The 26874-nt window shown below is 39.1% G+C and overlaps 1 protein-coding gene across 2 annotated transcripts in view; it reads left to right on the top strand.

Moving 5' to 3' along the window:
• The window catches only part of GPR173 (G protein-coupled receptor 173), a 1093476-nt gene that overhangs the window by 827195 nt on the left and 239407 nt on the right, over positions 1-26874 (top strand). For both annotated transcript variants that reach the window (XM_044080120.1, XM_044080119.1), the window contains one exon: positions 12995-13136. The gene's annotated coding sequence lies outside the window, so the exon portion shown is untranslated. The remainder of the gene's footprint in view (positions 1-12994; positions 13137-26874) is intronic.

Raw genomic sequence — 26874 nt, 5'->3', positions numbered from 1 at the left:
TGGCCCATCTTTATAAGGACCAAGCCTAAGATTTTATCACCCGTTCACTGGTGTGGACTAACTTGGTCCAGAAAGTGTGCACTGTTGAAGTCAGAAAATTTCCAAGAGTACATGCTTGAGGGTCTATACGTCTCTCAACTAATGGAGGGGTGGTTGAAGTCTCCCAGGGGAATGGTGTTTGGTATAATGCACAGAGATTCCATGCTAGTTAAGCTGGAGGTATGGGCTGATGGGGATATCGTGAGGATATAGAGAGGGAGAGCTGTTAAACAATAAGGGGTTTTGTTAGCAGTAGGTTGGACATGACTAGGTTGTTATCTTGTTTAAATAGTTTAGAGGTGATTTTTTTAAGAACGTGGAGGCACTGATACCTCTAGTGCCTTCATCAAAAGCAGTTGGCCTGAATGTGTGGAAGGCTTTGAAATGCTGTAGTGATGTAGTACTGTCATCGATCTTGAACCAGGTCTCCATAACAATGTATGAATCAACATTTTCCAGAGTATGGAGTTCCTGTAGGGGTGAACTTTTTTTATTTAGGCTCCTAGCATTGAACAGCAGTACCTTTATGTTATCTAGATTCTTATTTGTCATGCTGGAAGCTTCTAAGGTATTTCTTTTTTACACACAGAACTGTAGTTCTAGGCCCTTATACCTTATTCTACAGTATGTCTACAAATAATTTTAGCTTTTCGTGAAGTCTCACCATACCTCTCAACTGTACAGAGTTTTGCAGAATGTCCAGACCTTTACCTCATATTTTTGGTCTGTTCCTCATAACATTGGTGGTTTTCTGGCAAATCACTGAAGATTGAAGTCACTAAATAATACTAAATAATGACATTTGAGTTCCAGACTTTATATCCTTCAGAAAATACTTAATAATGCAAAACCTGTTATTGTAGCAACTTTCTAAGTTCATAGGAGCCCTATTTTAGGGCCTTTGTCCCCCACTTTCTTTCTGGCTTTGTCCAGATTTCTTGCACTGAGAGGTTGAGAAAGGTATGAGTCTCACATTATTTCATTCTGGTATTTAGAGCAATGGTTTTATTACATAAACATTCTTTAGCTTAGACAAGTCACTGAGTAAGTGAGGTATAACCACATGCAGGGCATTAACATCTTTAAGAAAAGTCAGTAAGTAGATCAGTGATTCTAGCTACATTGATCTAGGCACATGGCAAATAGAAGTAACAAGACTAGATGTAGACTTGACATTTTTTAAGTGTAGATTGCCACTCACAGATAAACAGCTTCACATCTCATCCACAAAACGTTGGACTAGAACGTCAGTTCTCTGTGTGATAAAATACCTTCATTACTTCAAGCCTGGTAGTGAAAAGCACTTTAAAGTGATCTTTTAAAGATTGTTACCACCAAATACTAAAGAGGTATTAAAAAAGTCAAAGCGACCCCCTTAGCAAAAGTCATCAAAGAATGTAGAAAGTGAAAGTAGCCAGGACAATAAATGAATGATGACACATGACTACTGGAATGAAGGATCCTTGGCTAGAAAATGAAATCAAAACAGAATAATGTTCTCATCAAGCCATTTTGTGTCATAAATTAGAAAAATGTCACAGCATTGCAGGTGCAAGTTATGCTAATGTTTTTTCAACTTCTGTGTGCTGCTGTCCTTAATGTCTTATTTGGAATGAGTCAGTTTTCAGTGTGAGCCCAGGGAAAAACACTCCAGATGCATGTCTTTGTAATGTAGGAGGAAACCAGAGCATTCAGAGGAAACCCACAAGAACGCGGGGAGGACATACAGACTCCGCACAGAAGGCACCCCAGCTGAAAACTGAACCAGAAAATCTTTTGCTGTGAGGCGACAATGCAAACTGCTGCAACACTGCACCATCCAAACCATGTACTGTTCATGTTCTCATAATCCTTAAACAGTAGCATATTTCCTCATGTATCCATTACATGACCCTAGCATAGCTAGATGTTTGTTTGTTTGTTTCCAGCCAGCAAAATCCAAATATCTCCATCAGCCAGGCAAGCAACTAACACAACCCTTCCTCACCATTGTGGAAAATCAACAAGCTGAGACTGTGCAGTTAATGTTACTCTTGTACCCTCTTTTATATGAGCACCAATGGAACCTTTAAACCATTATCATGTCTACAAGACACCTGGTTTAAAGACACCATAAACACAAACCACAAGCCTCTTGCATAGCTGTACTATATCACTATTTTCCAGAACTTTCTGCCATTTCTTTTAACAATTTCCCCTAAATTTCAAGTTTTCTCTACTCAGTTTCCAACATTTCCTCCTGTTCCCCAACTCACCTTCCTTTTGTTCTAACTGTAAGATCAAGTTACATTATTTTAATGTTGGGTAAATTGAATACCACAGTCAATGATCTTTATTTTAATGTCATGTTTCCTCAGAATTCTATGTGTTGAGGCCACAGGCTTCCACTGAAATAGGTCTGTTCTTGCCCATTTAGACTATCCCAGTCAAGAAACAAAAATAAATAAATAAATAATACACGATAAATGAATAATCTTTACACATACTCTGTCATGCATATGCCCACACCTCTGCATACACTGCATCCTACAAATAGGCTTATTGTAAATCCCCCAGTCATTGAGCATGTAATTATTATTATACTTGCTAAAAACTTGCATGCCTTTCCTTAGCTCATTATTGATTGTAATTTCTTCTGTGAAGTCTTGTTGCATGGATCTGTAAAAGAATTCAGTAATGTCCCCATAGTTTAAGAAGTTGAGTAGCAGCTGCCATATTGTCTCCATGCGGAGTAGCTCATCATAATGTCCAATGGGCTGTGCATACAGCTCAGATCTGTGCAATGACTTCTTGTCTGAATACGTCTTTCGTCATTCCTGATTTTATTGTTTAGCTGAGTATGGAAATGTATTATTGTATTGGGTGTTGTGGTTGCATTTTAATTCAAACAGTGTCAGCATGTAGCTTTCTGAGTGTGTGTGCATGTTTGTCTTTCATAACATCACTATACCTGTCCTGTGGTTGGAGTTTGTATGTCTTCTCTTTGCCTACTTATCTGAGTGCTTTGTTTTCAAGTAAGTAATCACAGTACTTGGGTAGCTCTGTTAATATACTCGTCATTTTCCTTGTAACTCCTAGTTTGGTTGTTATATCGTCTTTATAGCTGATACTAATCTCTTTGCACTGTTTATTTTTCAAGATTATTTTTAATAATGTTTTTATTTAAATCAGTTAAAGACTGCTGTTTTTCATACTCATGAGTGTTTTTTCTCCAAATTTTTGCTTGATGACTAGAAGTATTAAACAATACATTTTGCATTGTTTATGCCAGGAATAGGTTATTTGGATGAGTGACATCCAGTCACATTTGTTTTTGTGTGATTGGCAGTGTTGAAAGACAAGGGTTGCTGATGTGTGGGGCAGTCTGTTAAAGCTGGCTATAAGTATCAGGAGTGCAAGAAACACAGATACTTTCATTATTTTGTGTGTGTGTGTGTGTGTGTGTGTGTGTGTGTGTGTGTGTGTGTGTGTGTGTGTGTGTGTGTGTGTGTGTGTGTGTGTGTCTGTGCGTGTGTGTGCTTACGTGTGTGTGTGTGCATGAGAGAGTAATGTGAGTTTTGCCAATTAGGAAAATAAAGTTTTTTCAACTAGCTCGCAGTCAGACAGTGAGTTAAAAATTTAACTCCTTTGTCCATCTATGAGACTTGCAAAAACCTAAAAAATGTGTACATAACTGGAAATATGAATTGAAAATATCAAGAGAAAAAGAAAACAAAAACATGCAAACCATGGAGGGCAATGCAGGGCAATATTTTAGTAATACAGAGGGAACACTTTAATGCAATGCTGCTATAATATATAGGTTCATAGGTAGGTACTAGGCTACTTGCCCTAGGGCCTATACAAGCCTAGCCAAATGGTACCCTGGCTTTTTGCCACCCAAAAAAATGATTTTCCTGTGCCCCTGTCAAGCAGAGCCACAGAAGTGATCCTCAGGATGAATTTCCTATTTCATATCCAATCATCAAGATTTTTCTTGAAGAGTGCTAATGAGGAGCTTTGTTTGATATAGATAAGTAGTTTTTTCCAGAGTATGGGACGTCTCTGGGACAGGAATCTATCCCTCCAGCATGTTCTATTTATTGTGGTGACAAGGTTTAGGTCCCTCGAGCGTAGCTCGGAGGGATTGGGATTTCTTTACGTGGAGCATGTCTTCAGAACTGTGCAAACAAGGTAAAAACACATTAGATATGTAGCATCAAGTACCACATGTTTTGGACTCAGACAATGTAATCAGAATCACATTTATTGGCCAAGTATGCACACATACAATGAATTTGACTCCAGTTTCAGTTACTCTCAAAGTATGAACTACATAAATGAAGAACAACAAAATGGTGTACAGAGTAGAAAAAATGCACCAAGTAAAAACAGAATCACCACTCCAAGTAGCCAAGAACCAGACTCAGTAGGATCAAATAAAAATATTTAATTCCACAAGAAAGACTCAGTAGTAATACAGTCACGCTTGACTGACTGTGTTATTACTGAGTCTTTCTTGTTGTGGAATTAAATATTTTTATTTGATCCTACCAAGTCTGGTTCTTGGAATTACATAAATGACATACATACAACTATTAAGAACAAGACAAACGACATACATGCATCTATTAAAAACAAGACAAAAAAGTAAATATGCATGTACATATACATACAAGGTGCAAAGTGCAAGTGCAACTCACTGCAAGAAATACTGAAATAAATTCTGAAAGAAACAGTACTAACAATATGTAAACAATACTGCAGAATCCTCAGAGGCTTAGGAAAAAGAATACCCCAACCTAATAAGCTGAGTTAACCATTTGTTAACTTAATGGCCTGTGGAAAAAAATGTTCCTATATCTGCATATTAATCTATAAGGCCTGGCTGATGGTAATTGTTCAAAAAGATGGTGGCATGGACGTGAAGGGTCGGTGACGATTTCCCTGCCCTTTTCATGACTCTGGGGTAGTGCAGGTCCTATAAGGAGGCAAACTAGCACCAATGATGTTTTCAGCAGACCTTACTATTCGATGTAACCTATTTTTGTCATGATTAGACAGAGATCCAAACCACACTGTTATGGATGAGCTGAGAACAGACTCATTGACTGCTGTATAGAACTGAATCAACAGTTCCCGTAGGAGGTTGAACTTCCTCAACTGTTGCAGAAAGTATGTTCGATGTTGTGCCTTTTTTATGATGGACCCTACATTGGTCTCCCACTTCAAGTTCTGGGCGATTATAGATCCCAAAAAGTTGAAGGATTCCACAACTGACACAGCAGTATTAAATAGTAACTCTATAAAACTGAAACATATATAATAATAGGTTAGTACTAAGCTAACAGCCCTTGCGAGCCATTTTAAGCCTAGCCAATTATCCCTTGTGAGATTCAAACTCTGCACCTTGTGTTTGTAAGGCAAACACCTTAACAGTAGGCCACCCTTGCAACATTGCTAATAACTATTCATATATAATCTCAATTTCCTCAGTGTTCAAGTAAAGTTGTTGTCCAAGATGAAACAAATACAGGACCTTCTTTTTCATGGTTAAAATTGTTTTGGAAATGGCATCATCAATTTACAATGCATTGCAGTTCATTTGTTTTCCTTGTGTTCTCATTTTAAACATAAAAAGTCTTGTCCTGCATTGTCCTCAGTTTTTCACGTTTTACTTATTTTTTATTAGGGCGACTTGTAGAGTGGCCAACCTGATCCATTCATGCCTCGTCAGAGAAGCATACCACAAGTGGCTCTGAAACCTGCTGCCTAAATACTGCTATGTATTATGGCTTCCATATCCTAACTGCATTTCTCTGAGTTATAGCCCTGGTACATGCAGGGATAGTTTTTACACCTGGTTGTGGTATGCTTTTCTCACAAGGTGAGAAGACTTAGCAAAATATAACTTTAGTACTCTCACACCACAAGATTTCTTTCTGGAGAAAAATCTGACAGGATTTTTACATTTGTTACACAATACTTTGGGGGGAAAAAACATTTAGAACCTAATGAGTATTGCCTTATGATTCTTTAATTAGACCATACCAATAAAAGGGTCTAATGTATCTAATGAGCTAATATGGTTAATAAAATGCCTGCAAATATATGCACATAATCTGTTTATTAATCTTTCTTTTTAAGTAATGAGAAAAAGGTGCCATTGCACTTTGACTAAAGCATTTGTTTACAGATGATCCCATGGCACAGAGACATGATACTCTGGTTATGACCCAGAAAAGGTGTGTGACCAGTCTAGGTATTGGAGGCTCTAGTGAGGGAAGATGGACGCTAATACATTATAGGTTCATAGGTTCATACTAGGCTATCTGCCCTGGGGCATTTATAAGCATAGCCCGAGTGTGTTTGGCTTTCGCCACCCGTAGATTTGAGTTTGCTGTGCCCTTTTTTAAGGTTAGTTTACTGCGCCTCTGTCTAGTAGTGACACAGAAGTAATCCCCGGGGTAAACCTACGATCTCCCATCCACTCATCAAGATTCCTATTGAAGAGAGTCAGTGAGGTGCTCTGCCTAACATGGACCGGGATTCTATTCCAAAGCGAAGGGAGCCTTTGGGTTATCAATCTGTCCCTCCAGCAAGTTCTATTTATTTCTGTGCTGAGGTTCAAGTCCCTCGAGCGTGTGCTTCTAAGGGATTTAGATTTTCTGAGGTGGAGCATGTCCATTAATTCTGGGTTGGACATAGCTTTGTATGTCAGGCATAGATCACCTCGAAGTAGGCGGTATGCGACTGAGTAAAGCTGGAGTTTCTTTAACCTGGCAGCATATGGCATCTGTTTGAGTCCCTTGATCCTCTTTGTGAGGTACTTTTGGGGTCTTTCTAGCTGCTGCAGGTGACGGGTAAGGTACATCCCAAAAGGGGCATTGTATTCTATGATGGGCCTGATGAGGGATGAATAAAGGGGCACTATTACCTCCCTTGATCTAGGTGTGAATCCTTTCGTGATAAGGTGGGCTATGTAGAAGGTCTTTCTAACCACTTTGGCAATGTGGTTGTCAAAGGAGAGATTGCTATCAACTTGGGTCCCCAGATCCCTAATTACTTCTTCTGTATTTAATGAGTTACCACCTATGTGGCAATTAGTGGGCACTTTGTTTTTGCCAAAGGTATGAATATACACTTCTTGGCATTTAGCTTTAGACCATGGCTCTGGCACCAGTTATCTGTCTCTGTGAGACCTTTTTGAAGGATGTTCGTGTCAGCTGGAGAGTCAATTATGGCGCCCAGTTTGCAGTCATCTGCGAACTTGGTCAGCCATAGTCCTCCCGTGTTGGCCTGTACCTCGGAAAAGTATATGCCGAACAAGAGAGGTCCCAGGACCGAGCCTTGTGGGATGCCACTTGTAACTGGTTTCGAGTCTGACATGACTCTGGCAATTCTGACTCTGTGTGTTCTGTCTTTGAGCCAGTTAGCAACCCATCTTGTGACATAGGGGTTTATGTTTAAGCTGGATAGCTTATCTATGATGCCCGAGTGGGGCATTGTGTCAAATGCCTTTGCGAGGTCCAGATAGGCTGTGTGGACTACCTTCCCTTCATCTATGGCCTTGGTGACTGTTTCGAAGAAGTCGGCCAGGTTCAAGAGGCAGGATCTGCCCTTGACAAAGCCGAACTGAGTAGGATCCAGTGTCTGTAGGTCCCCAATATCTTTGTTTATGAGTTCCATGATGATCCTCTCCATGGCCTTACAGATAAGGCTAGTCAGGCTTATGGGGCAATAGTTACCAGGGTCCGTTGAGGCGCCACCTTTGTGGAGTGGGACCACTGTTGCTGTACACCATTCTTTGGGTACATATCCTGTAGTGAGGCTGAGATTGTACAGCAGTTTTACGTGAGGGTTTAGTTCTTCTTGGAGTTCATGTAGGATGCAACCTGGGGCACAGTCTGGTCCCATTGAAGCAGTGTTTTTTGCCTTGGAGAGGGCGGCCTTCACCTGAGCATCTGAGATGTTAGGGAGGCTGCAGTCTACTGGGATAGATATTTGCTCTTTGGGGGGGGGGAGTTTGCACTGAACCTGTTTGCCAGGATGTTGGCAATGTCTGTGGGTTCAGTGTATTTTTTTGTCATTTATAATCAACTCTGAGCATATCTGGGAGTTGCATCCCAGGTTCCTAACATAGCTAAAGAAAGCCTTGTGATTGTCTTTAGTGTCCTGTGCAATTTTTCTCTCGAAGCTGGCCTTGGAGGATTTTATGAGGGATCGTAATTTTTTGCTAGTACTGATCAGAGATGCCTTCCCTTTTAGGGATTTTGCTCTATCATGTAGTAGCTTCCTCCTTCTGTTGTACAACTTATTTATGGCTGGGGTCCACCAGACTGGACGCCTGCCTTTGGACGCTTGGGTTTTGGTTTTGTTTGGTATAGCATGATCCATGCATTCCTGGAGGTGTCCATAGAATGCGTTTATACAGGATTCTGTGGTTTGGGTCGTAGTTTCCACTGGCCCTGGGGCCTTGAAGGATTCCACCTCAGATTTGAGAAGTGTGAAGTTCGCTTTTGAGAAGATTTTCACTGTGGTTTTCTGGGCTTGGGGTGGGGTCGGGTTGTGGATATCCAGTGAAATTAATTTATGGTCTGATCTTACCAATGAGGGGAATACTTCTGGTGTGGAGCATAGGGTCCCCATGTTGGTGATGATCAGGTCAAGTATGTTTTCCCCTCTTGTGGGAGTTTTGACTAGTTGTTCCATAGCATTTGAGTTTATAAATTCCAGAAACCTTTGGGCTAGGGTGTTGGGGCTTGAGTAATGCTCCCAGTCAATGTTTGGGTAGTTGAAGTCACCCAGTATAATGGTGTTTGGAGAGATCTTCATGTTCTCCAATGTTTTCAGGAAAGCCGAGTGGGATTCCTGATTTTGAGACGGTGGTCTGTAGCATGCTATAAACTGAAAGGCAGTATTGCCCACTGTTAGTTGCACATGGATGGTTTCTGATGCTTCGTGCAATGCCACTAACCTGGAGGTGTGGGTATCCTTGATAAATATGGATACTCCCCCTCCTTTTGTGGTTTGGTCAGAGTTTTGGGGCCGAAAAGCATGGTATGAGGTATAACCTGGTAATGCTGGGGTGCTCTCTGGAGCCTTGAACCAGGTTTCTGTCACTGCACAGATATTGATGTTCTCCATACTGAGGAGAGATTCGAGTGTGTGCATTTTGAGGTTTAGACTTCTGGCGTTTAGCAGTATTACCCTTATTTCTTGTTCTTTGTGTTTTCTAAGGAGGTGGGTTTGTCTTTTGAGCCTTGCCTAAAAAAGGCACTATGGGGGTGGCAAGAGCCTTTGCCAGTATCCGAATGCCCAAAGGTGACAGGTGCAAGCCATCCCTTGCGAAGCAACGTGGCTTGTCAAGCATGTCATCCCAGGCTGACAGGCACTGGATCCCCTTTGAATGACACCAAAATTTTAGCCAATTGTTAAAATCGATCATTTTGTCTTTATACTGCGGCATCATTCTAGGTGAGGGTAAGATGCTGCTCAACGTCAGGGTCATACTGGCCTGGGCTTCATGATCGGAGAGCTCCTTTATGTCTCTTTTCATGTAGTCGAGGGAGGTACGTCTCAGGTCATTCACACCAGCATGTACTATGACCGAGTCATATTTGTACTTGCTTTGGAGTGACCTGAGTGCTTGCATTATATGGCGGGTCCTAGCACCCGACAGGCAGCTCACTGTGATCTTCTCCTTGTTCAGTCTGGTGAGCGGGACGTCAATGTGTCTGACTATAGAATCACCTATTACAAGTGTGTCAGGTGTGTTGTTCTTCCTTAAGGGCTGTGACTGTTTGGCACACTGACTTTGTGAGCTATGTGTTGCATGTGTTTTGTTGTGGGGTAGCGTTTGTTTGGATGTCTGCTTTGGAGGTCTCTGCTGTTTAGGTAGATTTTTAATTAGAGCCTCCGAGTATGTTTTTGTGTGTTTGCGTGTTTGGATTGCTGTTGTGGTAGCACTATGTGTGACTGGATTAGTGTTGTGTGATGTTACCTTCTCCTCTTGACTGGTTGCACCAGTTATGAGGTGAGAGAGCTCGGCCTCCAGTTTGACTATATGGTTGCATCTCTCACATATGTTTGAACCTGTTTGGAGGAGGAGAGGGTTGTCCGTGTACATGAGACAGTTGTAACATTGCCTCAAGATTCCCAGATTCACCAGTTGGACTGGAGAGGAAACCATTAACTGACCTTTGGACATGGTAGAGTAGTATAGTGGACTCTTTTATCACTTAATTAAAGAGGACCAATAGGGGACAGGGTAATTGTAGAGAGTATATGAGGGTGTAGTGCTTTTAGTATGTTAGTGCTAGATTGTAAGATTGCTTATTTGGGCAAGTGCAGGGCCTTAGATTGAGAATAGGGTGTTTAATTTGAGAAATAGAGTAGTTCTAAGGGAAAAAGTGAAGAGCAGACTTTGTGGAGCCGGGAATACTTTAAACCCGATTAAGCGGTGCTGCGCTATGCGCACAATCGCGCAAAGCCGCTCAGAAGCGGATTTTTATGCAGGGAACTTCAAAGAGCTCGAAATGGCCCAAAACGGACAATTACTACAAGATTCATGTGCTGAGGTCACTCCTTCAGGGAGAGATAGGCTGCTCAAGGTTCCCCACTCCCACTGGTGAGCAAAGAAACTTCCTTCTATCCAAGTAAGGAAATGGGCAACACAGGAACCATCCAAGAGTCCAAAATACAGCAAAGCCTTTATAGGGGACTATTCTAGTTAAGGAAAGGCAGGAAACAAGGATATTTTTTTTCAAGAAAACAGCAGGAAAATTACAGTATATTCAATGCACAGGCTAGCACACTTGAGTGGGCAGCCTCAACAGTTAATTACAACAAACAAACTTTTAAATTAAGTGCAGGAAATGAAAACAAACACAAAAACAAGCTTATAACAGTTAAATCAGCAGTGTAAACTCGCTTTTCGGCGAGAATGGAAGGTCGCACAGGTAGATACAGAAGAAATATACTTGTATCTTGAAAGCAGTCACTCTTTTCGTTTCTCTGCTGCTAGCGCCACTCTGCAGGACCACGAGGAGCTGTTGCTGAGTAGTATAAGCGAAAAAAATGCTCAGAAGCGGATTTTTATGCAGGGAACTTCAAAGAGCTAGAAATGGCCCAAAATGGCCAATTACTACAAGATTCTTGTGCTGAGGTCACTCCTTCAGGGACAGATAGGCTGCTCAAGGCTCCCCACTCCCACTGGTGAGCAAAGAAACTTCCTTCTATCCAAGTAAGGAAATGGGCAACACAGGAACTATCCAAGAGTCCAGAATACAGCAAAGCCTGTATAGGGGACTATTCTAGTTAAGGAAAGGTAGGAAACAAGGATTTTTTTTTTCAAGAAAACAGCAGGAAAATTACAGTATATTCAATGCACAGGCTAGCACACTTGAGTGGGCAGCCTCAACAGTTAATTACAACAAACAAACGTTTAAATTAAGTGCAGGAAATGAAAAAATGCAAAAACAAGCTTATAACAGTTAAATCAGCAGTGTAAACTCGCTTTTCGGTGAGAAAGGAAGGTCGCACAGGTAGAAACAGAAAAAATATACTTGTATCTTGAAGACAGTCACTCTTTTCGTTTCTCTGCTGCTAGCGCCACTCTGCAGGACCACGAGGAGCTGTTGCTGAGTAGGATAAGCAAAAAAAACGCTCAGAAGTGGATTTTTATGCAGGGAACTTCAAAGAGCTAGAAATGGACCAAAACGGCCAATTACTACAAGATTCTTGTGCTGAGGTCACTCCTTCAGGGACAGATAGGCTGCTCAAGGCTCCCCACTCCCACTGGTGAGCAAAGAAACTTCCTTCTATCCAAGTAAGGAAATGGGCAACACAGGAACTATCCAAGTGTCCAGAATACAGCAAAGCCTGTATAGGGGACTATTCTAGTTAAGGAAAGGCAGGAAACAAGGATATATATATATATATATTTTTTTTTTCAAGAAAACAGCAGGAAAATTACAGTATATTCAATGCACAGGCTAGCGCACTTGAGTGGGCAGCCTCAACAGTTAATTACAACAAACAAACTTTTAAATTAAGTGCAGGAAATGAAAAAAACGCAAAAACAAGCTTATAACAGTTAAATCAGCAGTGTAAACTCGCTTTTCGGCGAGAAAGGAAGGTCACACAGGTAGAAACAGAAAAAATATACTTGTATCTTGAAAGCAGTCACTCTTTTCATTTCTCTGCTGCTAGCGCCACTCTGCAGGACCACGAGGAGCTATGAGAGGAAGGAAGGAAATCACTTGGTGCATCAGAACTGTCACTGATGGACAGCCAGCTGTCATGCCGCTAACAATATGAAGAATGTGATGTGTGCATCCACTGAGCAGGGCAATGATGAGTGTAGTTAGAAACTGGGGCATGCATGACAGCACATGTGTCCACTGGTTCAGCATTGTGGAACACAAGAGTCAAGCTGCTACTGGGATGACAAAAACACAACACCCAATGACTCCACTCCCTAGTATCTGTCTAGATGATGACCTATGAGTGTCGGTGAGCCAAACTGGAACTAATGTGCTGGGTGGAAAATGGAAAGGTTGAAAAGAGTGATGGCTGTTAGGTATGGTGAAGCAACAGATAAAGGGGAAAAACAGTAAAAATAGTAAGTCTTACACACTGATTCATTTCTGCAAGTAGGATAAGTACTTTATTCATATATAATAACCTGCATTTCTCAAAAAAGATGTGCAGTAATGTGATCATTTTGTTACTGTTTCTACCACTGCCATATATTTTCTTTAAACTAATGCTTCTTAAATATTTTCCTAAGTAAATGAAAATGAAAAAATGTATATAGTGATTATGCAAAAGTCATGTCTTTCTTTAATGCTAGCAACATTAAGAACTTTGAAAACCTGAACTTTTTTAAATGCTCAGAGTTACCTGTTGTGCTTCTTGCTTATCAATAATTGTCTCTAAAAAAAGTCCTGTGTCTGTGTTTTTCAATTTACAGCTTGCTTGCAAATCCTCCTGTTGTGTTCTGCCTGCACTTCAGAAGGGTATTCTAGAAGCGATCCATTATCTCTGACATTGGCTATATCCTTACTCCATGACTCCAAAGCATGGAGCTTGCATCCTTAAGAGGTTCCTCTAAGGTACTCCTTAACTGTATTTTCCAGTTTTACTTTCATAGTAATGTGATTGTCTACTTGCAAGTATTGATTTCTAAAGTTTATCATTGTACATTTTAAAGTTCTGCTATGTATGTGTCTGATTGTAATGACCAGTAACCTCTTTTAATATCTGCCAGGTTTCTAATCGCTCCCCTTACTTGTAGCTGTGTAAAACTGTCCCTGAATTAATACACTATATTACTTCATTATTCTTTCAGTAGAACGCATCCTACTGTATGTAGTAAGGGAATAGTATCAATTCCAAGATTTCCTGGTGCTTGCTTAATTATGAAGTATGTCTGTAAAATACAGGGCTGTATTCTGTGTCAAGTTCCTTGCCAAGGAATTGTTCTAATTTTGTAAATGTTTTGTGTAAATTAATATTCAAGTTCCTATGACAGTTTTTGCTAGTCAGAATTTGGCTCTGTGCCTCATTTGATCAGTATTTTCACAGACACTCTAATTAAATTCTGCTTTACTGAAATGATTGCTTTGTTGCATTTTTGTATGAATGGCAGGAAATTATAAGGTTTTCAAAACAGATATGCCAATGAACTAACAACTTCTAATTCAGCTTTTTTACCAGTAGCTCATTGCACTTTTATTAAACGAGGCAAAGTAAGTGATATCTAGCTAGTTATCTTCATGACACATTTTTAGTCCAATGGTTATCTGAAAGGCAGCAGAAATATAAGGACTCCAGATAGATATACTGTTGTTGTGGCTAGAAAGAAAGTCTGTCTGCTGGTATATTTCACAAAATGCAGGTATATGTATGGTACCATCAGAAAAGGTTCATTTGTAATGGTTGAATTAACATACTTCATAGTGTGTATTATGTACTCAGGGAATGGATAGGTGTTTTTTTTCTATGCACAGTATTAACCACTGTAACCTCAAATGTGTGGCAGTGTACTTGGGTATGCCTGATAACAAAACTCCCACAGTCCAGTACTAAGTCATAATTGGCAGTCAGTCATCGCTAAGTGTTTCTGGATTCACTTCTGTGCCTGAACACTGCTTAGTGTTTCTGGGAGAGCATTTTTTTGTGCTGTCATCAAGGTTACACAGAATGTGGTATCTTGTTTCAGGATATATTTTGTAGAGTGGACAGCCAGGGGTACCTGGTGAGAGAAACATACCATAAGTGGCTGTGAAACCTGCCACCAACAGACTGCTCTGTATTATGTCCCCCCATACATTAATTGTATTTGTTATATACATTAAGTACCTGCTTTGTCTGACCAAGAATTTCTGAGCATAGAAGTGGGTGCATGTATTGCACTAAGTTAAGGTTTTATCATAATTAAGTATGAATGAAACAATGGCTGTATTAAACTTCATTGCAAAAATGTGTTAATGAACCTGTTATGGTGCATTGGTTCATTTGCCAAGTCAGAAACAGAAAAACTGTCTGTTACTGTTACAAAAAAAACTCATGCTGTATGCTGCAACTCAAAGGTGTGGCTGAATGCAAAAATGAGCGGGAGAAGGAGGAAGGGGGGCACAATACAAGAACATCTATAATGCTTGTGATATACTGTGTTCAGAAATGTTTGGCTGTCATACACACATGTTTCTGTGTCATTACAATATGGGGTAGGAAATTTGAATTTCACTTTTGTGATTACAGAATGTTAATCCTAAGTCTTGCATTGTTAGCAGACATAATGAATAATCACAGGTGAGCTTGATGGAAACAGAAAACATCGAACAAACTCCTTCACAATTACCGTTAATCACCACTAAATCCATAGAACAAAGTAATTGCAAAGGTAAACCAGTAAGTTACATTCCCAATTACCAAAATAAAACAACAAAAAAAAAAGTTTTACATCGGGGGCATTGTCCCCACCACTTCCTGACATGGGGGCTTTGCTCCCAAAACCCCTGGAAATTAAGTATACTAACTTCAGGGTCACACTCAAAGAAAGATGAAAAGCCCTTTAATTATGCAACAGTTGATTTAATGAACTTCAACCATTATATCATTCAACCATTTGTACTACTGACGAAAAACATCAACTTTCAAGCACACAGTGAAAAGTGTGGAGCAATATATCATCTAACACACATGCATACAGTTATTTGTATTTGCATGTTACGGGGATAGAAGAAGAAACCCCTTATACCATTAGGTACCACCCAAGTGTTGCAGCTAGCTTTGAATAAGCTACCCCTTGTATTCCTTAATATTTTCAACCTGTTCATATTCCATAAGTATCAGAACAATTTATGTTTCTTTCCAACACTGCATTCCAGATCACAAGATACAATTCTCTTTAGTAATATTTCCTTAATGTAGTCTTGACGTTTTGCCTCCTCAGTTTCTGTTCATGTCTGTGACCTGTTCTGTCTCCCTCAACAGCATGTCACCATCGCTCCTCTAAAGAAGCTGTGATTTTGTTTCATTCTTTCTTTCTCTCTGTCCCACTTACCCTTCATAAGAAAAAACTTCATTTATGTAAATAGGAATAAATACTGGCATTTGAAAAGTGCCAATCCTGATTGAATGCCAGTACTGTTGTCCGTTGTATCCCCTAACAGCTTGCTGCTGGGCCAGCCACATCCTTTGCCTTGCCCTACCTAGAGGACTGCATGCATAACCCAATGTGATTCACACTAAGAATGGTTGTAAAACCCAGATTGTTTTTAATCTGTTTACTGTAGGAGTACCTGTAAGAGCTCAGCCATCCTTACATTCCTGCCATTACTGTGTATAATACTGATCCCTTCATACCCTATATCGGTCAACCCTGAAACCTAAACTAAATTGTGCTGGAGGGTGGTAGTCCCCAGTCTTTCAGCAAAGACTGACACTGCATGTATCCTAGGCCCAAGTATCTGATTACATATTATAAACAGAAGAACTTCACTTCATGTATATACATGTATATATAGCTGCATTTATTCATATATCTGTCTGTATATAGCTATCTGTATCTGTCTATATATAGCCATCTGTATCTGTCTATACACACACACACACATATATATATATATATATATAAATAAAAACAGATATACGTACAGCTAGATAAAGATATAAGATATAGCTATAGATGTGCGTGTGTGTGTGGGTGTGTGTGTGTGTGTGTGTGTGTGTGTGTGTGTGTGTGTGTGTGTGTGTGTGTGTGTGTGTGTGTGTGTGTGTGTATATATATATATATATATATATATATATATATATATATATATATATATATATATATAGCTATAGCTATATATATACATATATATGGATCTAGGACTATTGAACAAAAGTTCAATAGTAAGAATCCACAATCACTGAACATACTTTAATGAAAGCGCTTTCGTTAGTGTGTTTAAAAAAAATAAATAAAACATTACTTTTACATTTTTGCAGAGGGGCAAGCCCCCCAGCAACCCCCACTTAAATATTCTCACTCCGAGGTCACACTACAGTGAGGAAAAGGGAATTTTCCCTTATCTCCACTGTAGTGCAATCTCCGCAACAGACATACTTGCGCAAAAGTGCTTTTCAGTGAAAAGCACTTTTGAACAAGTATGCCCGGCCGAATCTCTTTTGTTTATCCGTACGAATCCTACATATATATATATATATATATATATATATATATATATATATATATAGGTCTACTTTGATTTATCGAAAAACCACTTACCTGAATTCCATGTCTCCGAGAGGACTTCAACAAGACTTGAAAAACCGAACCACGAAGCACCAAAGTTTTTTTTACAAGAAAACAAACCTCTTGGCCACCAGGGTAAACTTTGCCCTTTTTCCCAGTGTAGCGTGATCTTGGAGTTGGTAAATTTAGTAAGGGTGTGGTGTGGGGGGACATAGGAGGGAAAGTCCCCCACTTGGGTGGGTTTAATTTGTGTCCATTTTATTATTTTTACCCTGGTGGCCAAGTGGTTCATTTCCCAGTGAAAGAACTTCAGTGCTCCGTGGTTTCATTTTTTCAAGGTTTCTTTGAAGTCGCCTCAGTGAAAACGGATTCATCTTTCGCTAAATCAACATAGACCTATATATATATATATATATATATATATATATATATATATATGTATATATCTATATTGTGTGTGTGTGTGTGTGTGTGTAAATATTACATGCTCTTTATTGCAAAAGTACTCCATGATCTTAGATTTTGTTCCTAAATGTTCCATCCATACTCTAAAGGCTGATTAAGGAAGACTTTAAGTGTTTTTACTGTAACTATTTGTAAATACTGATCTCTGTCAGTATAACCGTTGTTCATATTAGTAATCATTGCTCTGTCTAACTGTAAGTCATACTTATTCTATTTTTCTTCTTTATTAAATGCAGTAAATTCTTAAGTTGTATGCCTATTGCTGAAATTGTAATTGAAAGCCATTTGACCAGCTAAAACACCTAGTTAATAAATGTGTACATAAGTAAATCAAAACTGTGCTGTAGAAGCAGACCTGTATTGTAGTGTTCTCTGGTAATATTACAGTACAGGAAGAATTCAGTTCACATGTAGTTATTTACTTATTTATTTATAAAGCAAATTTTGTTGCTATGAATGAGACCAAGAGTGCTGAGAATATGGACAAATGTTTCCGTAATGTATTTAATGCTCCTCAGTCTGTGCCTCAAACAGCTGTGGAATCCATCTGATAATTGTGAACCTGGTGATGCTTTGCAACTGCTTTACAGTATTGAATGTCCACAGCAAATAGGCTTAACTATTATTTTTTTCATCTATGTCATTAAAACAAACTGTATATGGTGTTGTTAAGCCTGGATGTACTGTATCCTTTGTAACTTTAAGTTTATGTACAAATGTACAGAGCGGTTACATCAGGCTAGAGTAGTCTCCAGTTAGTATTGTGTTCATTTTGGAGGTACAGGCGGTACTGGTTTCCATGGTAGTAAGTGACTTGTGTAACTGCAGTCTGTCAGAACAGGACAATATCTGAAATTTAGGTATCCAGTCTAGAAAAAGCTTTAGTCGGGCTACACACATAGGTACTAACAATGATGATCTTTTAGTAAAATATCCCTGTTTAGGTAGAATATGAGTTCCTAGGGAGCACAGCTAGGTGTTAACTCGTTAGTGATAACCAACCAACCAGTCAACCAACTGCACTGACTTGCTCCAGTTTTATTACTACAAGATGTTCTAAAATATTTTTCCAGTTCTGGGACCAGATGCCATTCATAAAAATTAGCATGTCTTTCAAAACACTTTTGCTAGGTAATGCACGCAGTGCACAAATGATCGGATTTCCTGTTCTGCTCAGCTTGGAAAGTCGGCATTTGAAACTTTCAGTCTTTTCTTTATAATGAAGTTTCACTCATATGAAACTTCCCTCTTTTGGTCTCAGTTTTTTGAGAGTCAGTCTACTGACATTTCGATCATGTCAAGTAGACCCATAAATAAATGTATAACATGCATATATATACTTTACACACACACACACACACACACACATATATATATATTTTTATATATATATATATATATATATATATATATATATATATATATACTGTATAAAGATGCATACAAATATACATAGATGTTATTTTTTAACTCTGGCGTAAAGTGTCAATGTCGTAGCAGTATAAAATTCAGCATTATCAACTCATTAGAATATACTATGACAGTAATATGCCAAAGAACGGACCATGAAAGTATTACAAGAGCTGAGAGGAGCACTGCTTGAAATTTTGAGTACCACAACTGCAATCCTAAGCTGTGAAGAACTGATAAAGTGTGAGTTGGGGACTAATGCATAGTATATTTGTGTTATCCCCTTACTGTGAGATACAGTGATCTCCAAGTTTGTATGTAGTGTCAGGGATGTGGGGAGTTAGTCCCCCATGCTTAAAAATGTAACAGCAATATTTGGAATCTACTGTTATTTGTTACAGAGATGGTTTAGGTTTATGTTGGGATTTAACAGAAATGGGTCTATTACTTCCAGAAGGGAGCTTGGTAACAGTTGATATTTGTGTTTGAATCAATATATGTTTAATGGATTTATACATTTGTTTGTCTGTTTGCTTATGACAGTCTGTTGGATTTGTTTGTCTGTTTATGGCAGTCTGTTGGCTGGGTAGGTCCAGATGGTCATTTAGCCCTTTTTCATGGGTGACCCACATTTTCTGAGATTTCAGAAAATATAAAGACACATTCACACACAAAGTGTAAACCACATTGACATATGTAATGCAGACATAGAAATATTACATTAAGTGACAACATGCTAAGTATCTACATAGCTGTATGTGTTTTGTAACTGCAGTAATATGAAGGTATGAAGAGCATGAACAGATGCACAGATAACGTGAAGAAAAAGCAAGATTTGATTTTCTATTCATTTTATAAAATGTTTTGTATTTAGACTGCTAGGGACATTTAGAACAGTGCATTCAATATATCATTTACATAGCAACTTAAGATTTTCAGTATGCACCTATTCATCCTAAATTCCTTTTTGTCAGCTCTAGAATTCCTTTTCTGCTTTCAGAGTGATATTCATGGCTGTAGTAAGGGCCTGGATTGCAAAATGATATACATTTCAGGTATGGTGTTGCCCTGAGATGTATGCTGTAAGTAATATAGGTACACGTCAGTGAGATATGTACACAGTTTTTGTCAGCATACAGACTCTCACTGCTTTGCTGTGAAGAAATATATCCCCACCCTCATCACACTACTCCCATTATTGGGTTCCCAAGTGTAGCTGTAATGGTGTAGCCGTGGAGCAAAGTAAAAGCATTGGCTCAGATGAGCATGCATAATATGGGGATTAAAGTTTCTAAACCAAAATCCTGAATATTCCTTATTGCTCCAAAAAATGCCAGTATAAGAAATGTGGCTTAAACCAAGAATTCCTTGTGTAATTTTTTAAGATAAGAAGGCCCTGCTAGGTAACACACAAAGAAGCATTTTCATTAAAAGTCAAACATAATGTTCATAAATTTTGCATTTTAAAACTGTTTTATCAAATGTTTAAAAACAGTTGCAATCATCTGCAGTTTATACATTAGTTAAAACACGACACCTAATTTAAAAGTTTTCATTGCTTTAAAACAGCAAAAAAATATTTAAAAACGTAAAAATACTTTGTTATTAATATCTCAGAGGATATTTAAAAATGATTTGACAGCATAGTCAGTACTTAAAACCTTTAGTGCTCAATTTCTTTATAGTTCTGGGACTCACAATTACAGGTCTCACAGTAGGGAGCCTCCTTTTTTCTTGGCTTCAAAGAAAGCTTTCCTTTGGCTTTGTTTGATAAATAAAGGCAAGTTTGTCATAGGTCCTAAATTGACTTCACTCTCATCTTAAAGCGTCTAAAAAATATAGGACCTTGAATATATAAATAACAGAATCCATATTTGCATGCAGTTACTCGGTTCTGTAAGCTTCTGGCCTGCAGCAGTAAAAACCTAAAAAGAGTATGTATCCTTTTCTTTTTCTTGTGTAACTTCCATTTATACCTGTAAATAACTAGTAGGATTTAATTATTCACTGATGTTATGTGGCTGTAATATTAACAGTATATTGCAGCCCTGTACTGAATGTTTCTTTGTCTGCTATATGTAAATATATATGCAAGCTATTCTTGTTTAATAAATGTCTCTATGCAGTCATTTGCTGAATTAGTTTTGTGTGTACTTCACGTTAGAAAAAAAATATATAGTATCTGTATGTATTTTGGCCTGCTACTGTTAACAAAGGTTGTCTGTTCTTTGTCTTCAGAATTAATATGATTACTTGTTTGCATGTAAACTCATTGTGATACACTTTGCTCTCTGCACGATCCCAAAAAAAGGCATTCAGTCAGTGGGTTAACAAAATGTAATAAATACAAAAATAAATAAATAGTTATACAATAAAAGACAATTACTATGCAAAGACATACAACCTGATTCATAGGTTCATAGGTTGGTACTAGGCTATCAGCCCTAGGGCCTATACAAGCCTAGCCATAACAATTCCCTGGCTATTTCTTCCCACACTATTTACTTCCCTAGACCCCTGTCTAGCAGGGCGACTGACATGATCCCCGGGGTGAATTTCCTTTCTCCCATTGAGTCATCAAGGTTCCTTTTGAAGAGGGCCAAAGAGGTGCACTGCTTGACATGTATGGGCAGTCTATTCCAGAGTCTGGGGAGTCTCTGGGTCAGGAACCTGTCCCTCCAGCATGTTTTGTTTATTGTGATGACAAGGTTTAGATCCTTGGAGCATGTGGCTCTGAGGGATTGGGATTTCTTTAAGTATAGCATGCCCAACAGCTCTGGGTTTGACATGGCCTTGTATGTTAAGCAGATTGGATACAGCAGTCAGACTGCACACTGTAAATCCACCATTAGTAGTGAGAAAAACTATGATTAACTATAACTGTTAAAAAAAATAAGTTACAGCAACTTGTGGACATCACCCATTGTCTACATACTGAGAAAATTATTAGAGATTGCTAGACAGTTGCAGAGAATCCACAAACATCCTCATGAAAGCAAGATGCTTACTTACTCCTTTGCCTTAAAAAGGTAAACACACACACAAACAATATGTCAAGGTACAGACTACATGCAATAGCAGTGCACTCACAGTTTTAGCAGGATAAACATCAAGACCAATGTACTATCTCTAAAGTTCTGTCAGAGTTATAGTTTACACGACAAAAAACAAACACAAACCAAAAACCAAACGAAAGAAAATGGAACCGACAATGGGTACTGGAGGACTGAAACCACCACAGAAACGAATTTGATCTAGGTTTCATCTTTATTTAGACTTCTTCAGAACAAAATGTTAAAAAGTGGTTACCCACCAGCATTTATACAAGATAAGATGACATCATTGATCAATTAGTCAATTAGTCAATTAAAAACTTAAAAGGCAAAAAACATTTAATCAATTAAGTTGATAATTTCACTTGTCATGTATAATTGTATTTTTTTAACATTACATATTACATGGTGTGATGCTAGGTGTTCATTTTTATTATAAAAGTTTGTTATTTGATTTTGTGACACCGTATTTATGAATTTTTTACTATCATTGGAGGTTTCTCAGGTTAGATTGTTTGGTATGGGACAAGCTTGGTACTTATCCCAAATGTGTTTTTAGGAAGGCTAGGTCATTGAAACAGCTATTAGAGAAGGGTGATAATGTTTCCATTGTGACTGGTAGGCCCATCGGGAATTTTAAATGTGGGAGATGTAGTGTGTGTCATCACATCTTAGTAACAGGTTCCAATTTACAAGTGGTAGGTGTGCCTATTAGATTATATGGGCATTTTGACTGTCATACAAAAAATGTGGTGTACATGGCACAGTGTGTACAGTGTCCCATGCTTTATGTCGGAAAACTAGTAGAGCCTTTAAAGAGAGGATTAATGAGCACCTCTCAGATATAAGGCTAAGGAAAAGCACTAATGCCCTTTACAGGCACATTGAAACGCATGATGGACATCATTTCAAGTCTTGTATATTGCAAAATATAATTAGGGATGTACAGGGTAGGATTTTAGATTTGCATTTAGATATTAGTGAAGTAAGGTGGCAACTTAGGTTGAATGCAACTGTCTTTCCTGGTATTAATGATCATATTAGTAAAGCCCCAATTTTAAAACTGAAACACATTCTTGGGTGACTAGTTGATAATTTCACTTGTCATGTATAATTGTATTTTTTTAACATTACATATTACATGGTGTGATGCTAGGTGTTCATTTTCATTATAACATTTTGTTATTTGATTTTGTGACACCGTATTTATGAATTTTTTACTATCACTAATGCAGTATGTTCACCATATTATAAGTGATTTGTTTGTGTGTGTGTGTGTGTGTGTGTGTGTGCTCAGGTTGCTTTAAGCATGGTGAAATGTTTTTTGCCTTTTAAGTTTTTAATTGACTAATTGACTAATTGATCAATGATGTCATCTTATCTTGTATAAATGCTGGTGGGTAACCACTTTTTAACATTTTGTTCTGAAGAAGTCTAAATAAAGACGAAACCTAGATCAAATTCGTTTTTGTGGTGGTTTCAGTCCTCCAGTGTTATAGTTTATTCATTCAGTTGCACACTAATGGCAAACTTAAGCATTTTTCACACGTTACATATGAAAAATGACAGAACAGGGTGAAACACCATACAGTGAGAACAAGATAGAAAGACCTGCATAGAAGAAATTTGAGATGGAGTCAATAAGTTAAAATGGTGATCAGTAAAACTGTAAGATAACAATCTACGTGTACCTCCTGTATTCATATACATTTCAAAACTTTAATGCTTACGTAAAACTAATTTTAATGCAAACGTAATTGAGTACACTGTATTATGTTCAGATAATTTGCTTTACCCAATTTTTATTTTCAGGTGATAGTGTTTTACCCTTTGTAAATTTAACAAAAGAAGTGTTTTGGGTTATTTATTCTAAAAGTTAAATAAATAACTCAAGATACTTTTTTTTCTAAATGTTGTCATTATATAACGTTTAATGTTAAATACAGATCTATCTATTGTAAAGTGGGAGAACAGACAAGACCCCCCCCCAAAAAAAAAAAAATTATACCAGTACAGTTATCATACAAAAGTGATAACAGTTATGTGATAGCAATAATCCATAGACGAGTTTGGGTAATTCTTGATTTATCCGCAGTTGGTATGGTTTGGTCATGGGGTGAGAGTGGCCAAACATAGCCAACCATGGGTAAATCAACATTTCCCACAACCAGCCATGGGTTAAATATGTTACAGTCAGTCAGGTAAAAGCACTTTGGTGTTGTAAACCTGAGTCTGAGCATTCTCTTCCAAAAATGTTGACATATCTCTTTCTCAGATTTACCTGTTGTGGACAGCATTGCTTTCACTGATTTTATAAACAACTCCATCTCCTCCTAGAAAATTGATTTATATAGTTTGCTGCAGCCTTGAGGAACGAACGTTGGTACCCTACAGGTGCATAACAAGATATGCAAAGGCAAATTCAATAAAGTATGGGTATCTCAGGCCTTCCCCTTCAGTAAGTGAAGCATAGTAAATTTCCTTAGAGACGATATATGACATATTGTTCCCAATACATTTATCTGCTAAAGGCATATCACATAGGTTCATAGGTTCATAGGTTCATACTAGGCTATCTGCCCTAGGGCATTTATAAGCCTAGCCAGAGTGTGTTTGGCTTTCGCCACCCATTTTAAATTAATTTTGCTATGCCCTTTTTCGAGGTTAGTATACTGTGCCTCTGTCTAACAGTGACACAGAAGTGATAGCCGGGGTAAACCTACAATCTCCCATCCACTCATCAAGATTCCTCTTGAAGAGAGTCAATGAGGGACTCTGCCTAACCTGGACTGGGATTTTATTCCAGAGTGAAGGGAGCCTCTGAGTTATGAATCTGTCCCTCCAGCATGTCCTATTTATTTCAGTGCTGAGGTTCAAGTCTCTCGAGCGCGTAGCTCGATGGGATTTGGATTTTCTGAGGTGCAGCATGTCCATTAATTCCGGGTTGGACATAGCTTTATACGTCAGGCACAGATCGCCTCTGAGCAGGCGGTATGCCACTGAGTAGAGCTGGAGTTTCTTTAACCGGCAGCATATGGCATCTGTTTGAGCCCTTTGATCCTCTTGCTGAGGTACTTTTGGGGTCTTTCCAGTTGCTGCAGGTGTCTGATAAGGTACATCCCAAAAGGGGCATTGTACTCAATTATGGGCATGATGAGGGATGAGTAAAGAGGCACGATGACCTCCCCTGATCTAGATGTGAATCCCTTCATGATTAGGTGGGCTATATAAAATGTTTTTCCAACCACTTTGGCCACGTGGTTGTCAAATGAGAGATTGCTATCAACTTGGGTCCCCAGGTCCCTAATTACTTCTATTGTACTTAATGGATTACCACCTATGTGGTAATTTATGGGCACTTTGTTTTTGCCAAAGGGGATGACTATACACTTTTTGGCGTTTAGCTTGAGGCCATGGCTCTGGCACCAGTTGTCTGTTTCTATGAGGCCCTTTTGGAGGATGCTTGTGTTGGCTGGAGAGTTGATTATGGCACCCAGTTTGCAGTCATCTGCGAACTTGGTCAGCCACAGTTCTTCCGTGTTGGCCTGTACCTCCAAGAAATATATACCGTACAATAGAGGTCCCAGGACTGAGCCTTGTGGGACGCCACTTGTAACTGGTTTGGAGTCTGACATGGCTCCAGCAATTCTAACCATGTGGGTTCTGTCCTTGAGCCAGTTTGCAACCCATCTAGTGATATAGGGGTTTATATTTAAGCTGGTGAGCTTATCTATAATGCCCGAGTGGGGTATTGTATCGAAGGCTTTTGCGAGGTCCAGGTAGGCTGTGTGGACCACCTTCCCCTCGTCAATGGCCTTGGTGACTGTTTCAAAGAAATCAACCAGGTTTAAGAGGCAGGATCTGCCCTTAACAAAGCCGAACTGGGTAGGATCCAGTGTCTGTAGGTCCCCAATATCTTTATTTATGAGGTCCATGATGATCCTTTCCATAGCTTTGCAGACCAAGCTAGTCAGGCTTATGGGGCGATAGTTTCCAGGATCCGTTGAGGCACCACCTTTGTGGAGAGGGACCACTGTTGCTGTACGCCACTCTTTGGGTACATATCCTGTAGTAAGGCTGAGATTGAACAGTAGTTTTATGTTTGGGTTTAGCTCTTCTTGGAGTTCATGTAGGACACAGCCCAGGACACCATCTGGTCCCATTGATGCTGTGTTTTTTGCTTTGGAGAGGGCAGCTCTTACCTGAGCATCTGAGATGTCAGGGGGGCAGCACTCTGCTGGGATAGATATTTGCCCTTTTGGTGGGGGGGGAGAAGTTTGCGCTGAACCTGTCAGCTAGGATGTTGGCAATGTCTGTTGGTTCGGTGTATTTTTTGTCATTTTGGACTAATTCTGAGCATATCTGGGAATTCCCACCCAGGTTCCTAACATAACTAAAGAAAGCCTTGTGATTATCCTTAGTGTCCTGTGCAATTTTTCTCTCGAAGCTTGCCTTAGACGATTTTATGAGTGCCCGTAGTTTTTTGCTAATACTGATCAGAGATGCCTTCCCTTTTTGGGATTTTGCTCTATCATGTAGTAGCTTCCTCCTTCTATTGTATAGTTTGTTTGTGGCTGGGGTCCACCAGACAGGACGTCTGCCTTTGGAGGATTGGGTCTTGGTTTTATTTGGGAATGCATGATCCATGCATTCCTGAAGGTGTTCATAGAATGTGTTTATATAGGATTCTGCGGTCTGGGCCGTATTTTCCACAGGCCTGGGGGCTTTGAAGGATTCCACCTCGGTTTTGAGGAGTGTGAAATTTGCTTTAGAGAAGTTTTTCACTGTGGTTTTCAGGGCAGGGGGTGGAGTCGGGATGTGAATATCCAGTGAGATTAGTTTATGGTCTGATCTTACCAGTGGGGGATACACTTCTGGTCTGGAGCATAGAGTCCCCATGTTGGTGATGATCAGGTCCAGTATGTTTTCCCCTCTTGTGGGAGTGTTAACAGGTTGTTCCATAACATTTGAGTTTATAAATTCTAGGAACCTTTGGGCTAGGGTGTTGGAGCTAGAGTAATGCTCCCAGTCTATGTCTGAGTAGTTGAAGTCGCCCAATATAATGGTGTTTGGAGAGACCTTCATATTTTCCAGTGTTCTCAGGAAGGCCGAGTGGGGTTCCTAGGTTTGAGAGGGTGGTCTGTAGCAGGCTATAAACTGGAAGGCAGTTTTACCCAC

This window comes from Protopterus annectens, chromosome 8.part0 (assembly GCF_019279795.1).
Source record: "Protopterus annectens isolate FY-2018-M chromosome 8.part0, PAN1.0, whole genome shotgun sequence".
NCBI lineage: Eukaryota > Metazoa > Chordata > Ceratodontiformes > Protopteridae > Protopterus > Protopterus annectens.
The sequence above is the reverse complement of the archived record's forward strand: the minus strand, read 5'-3'. Positions and strand labels throughout refer to the sequence as shown.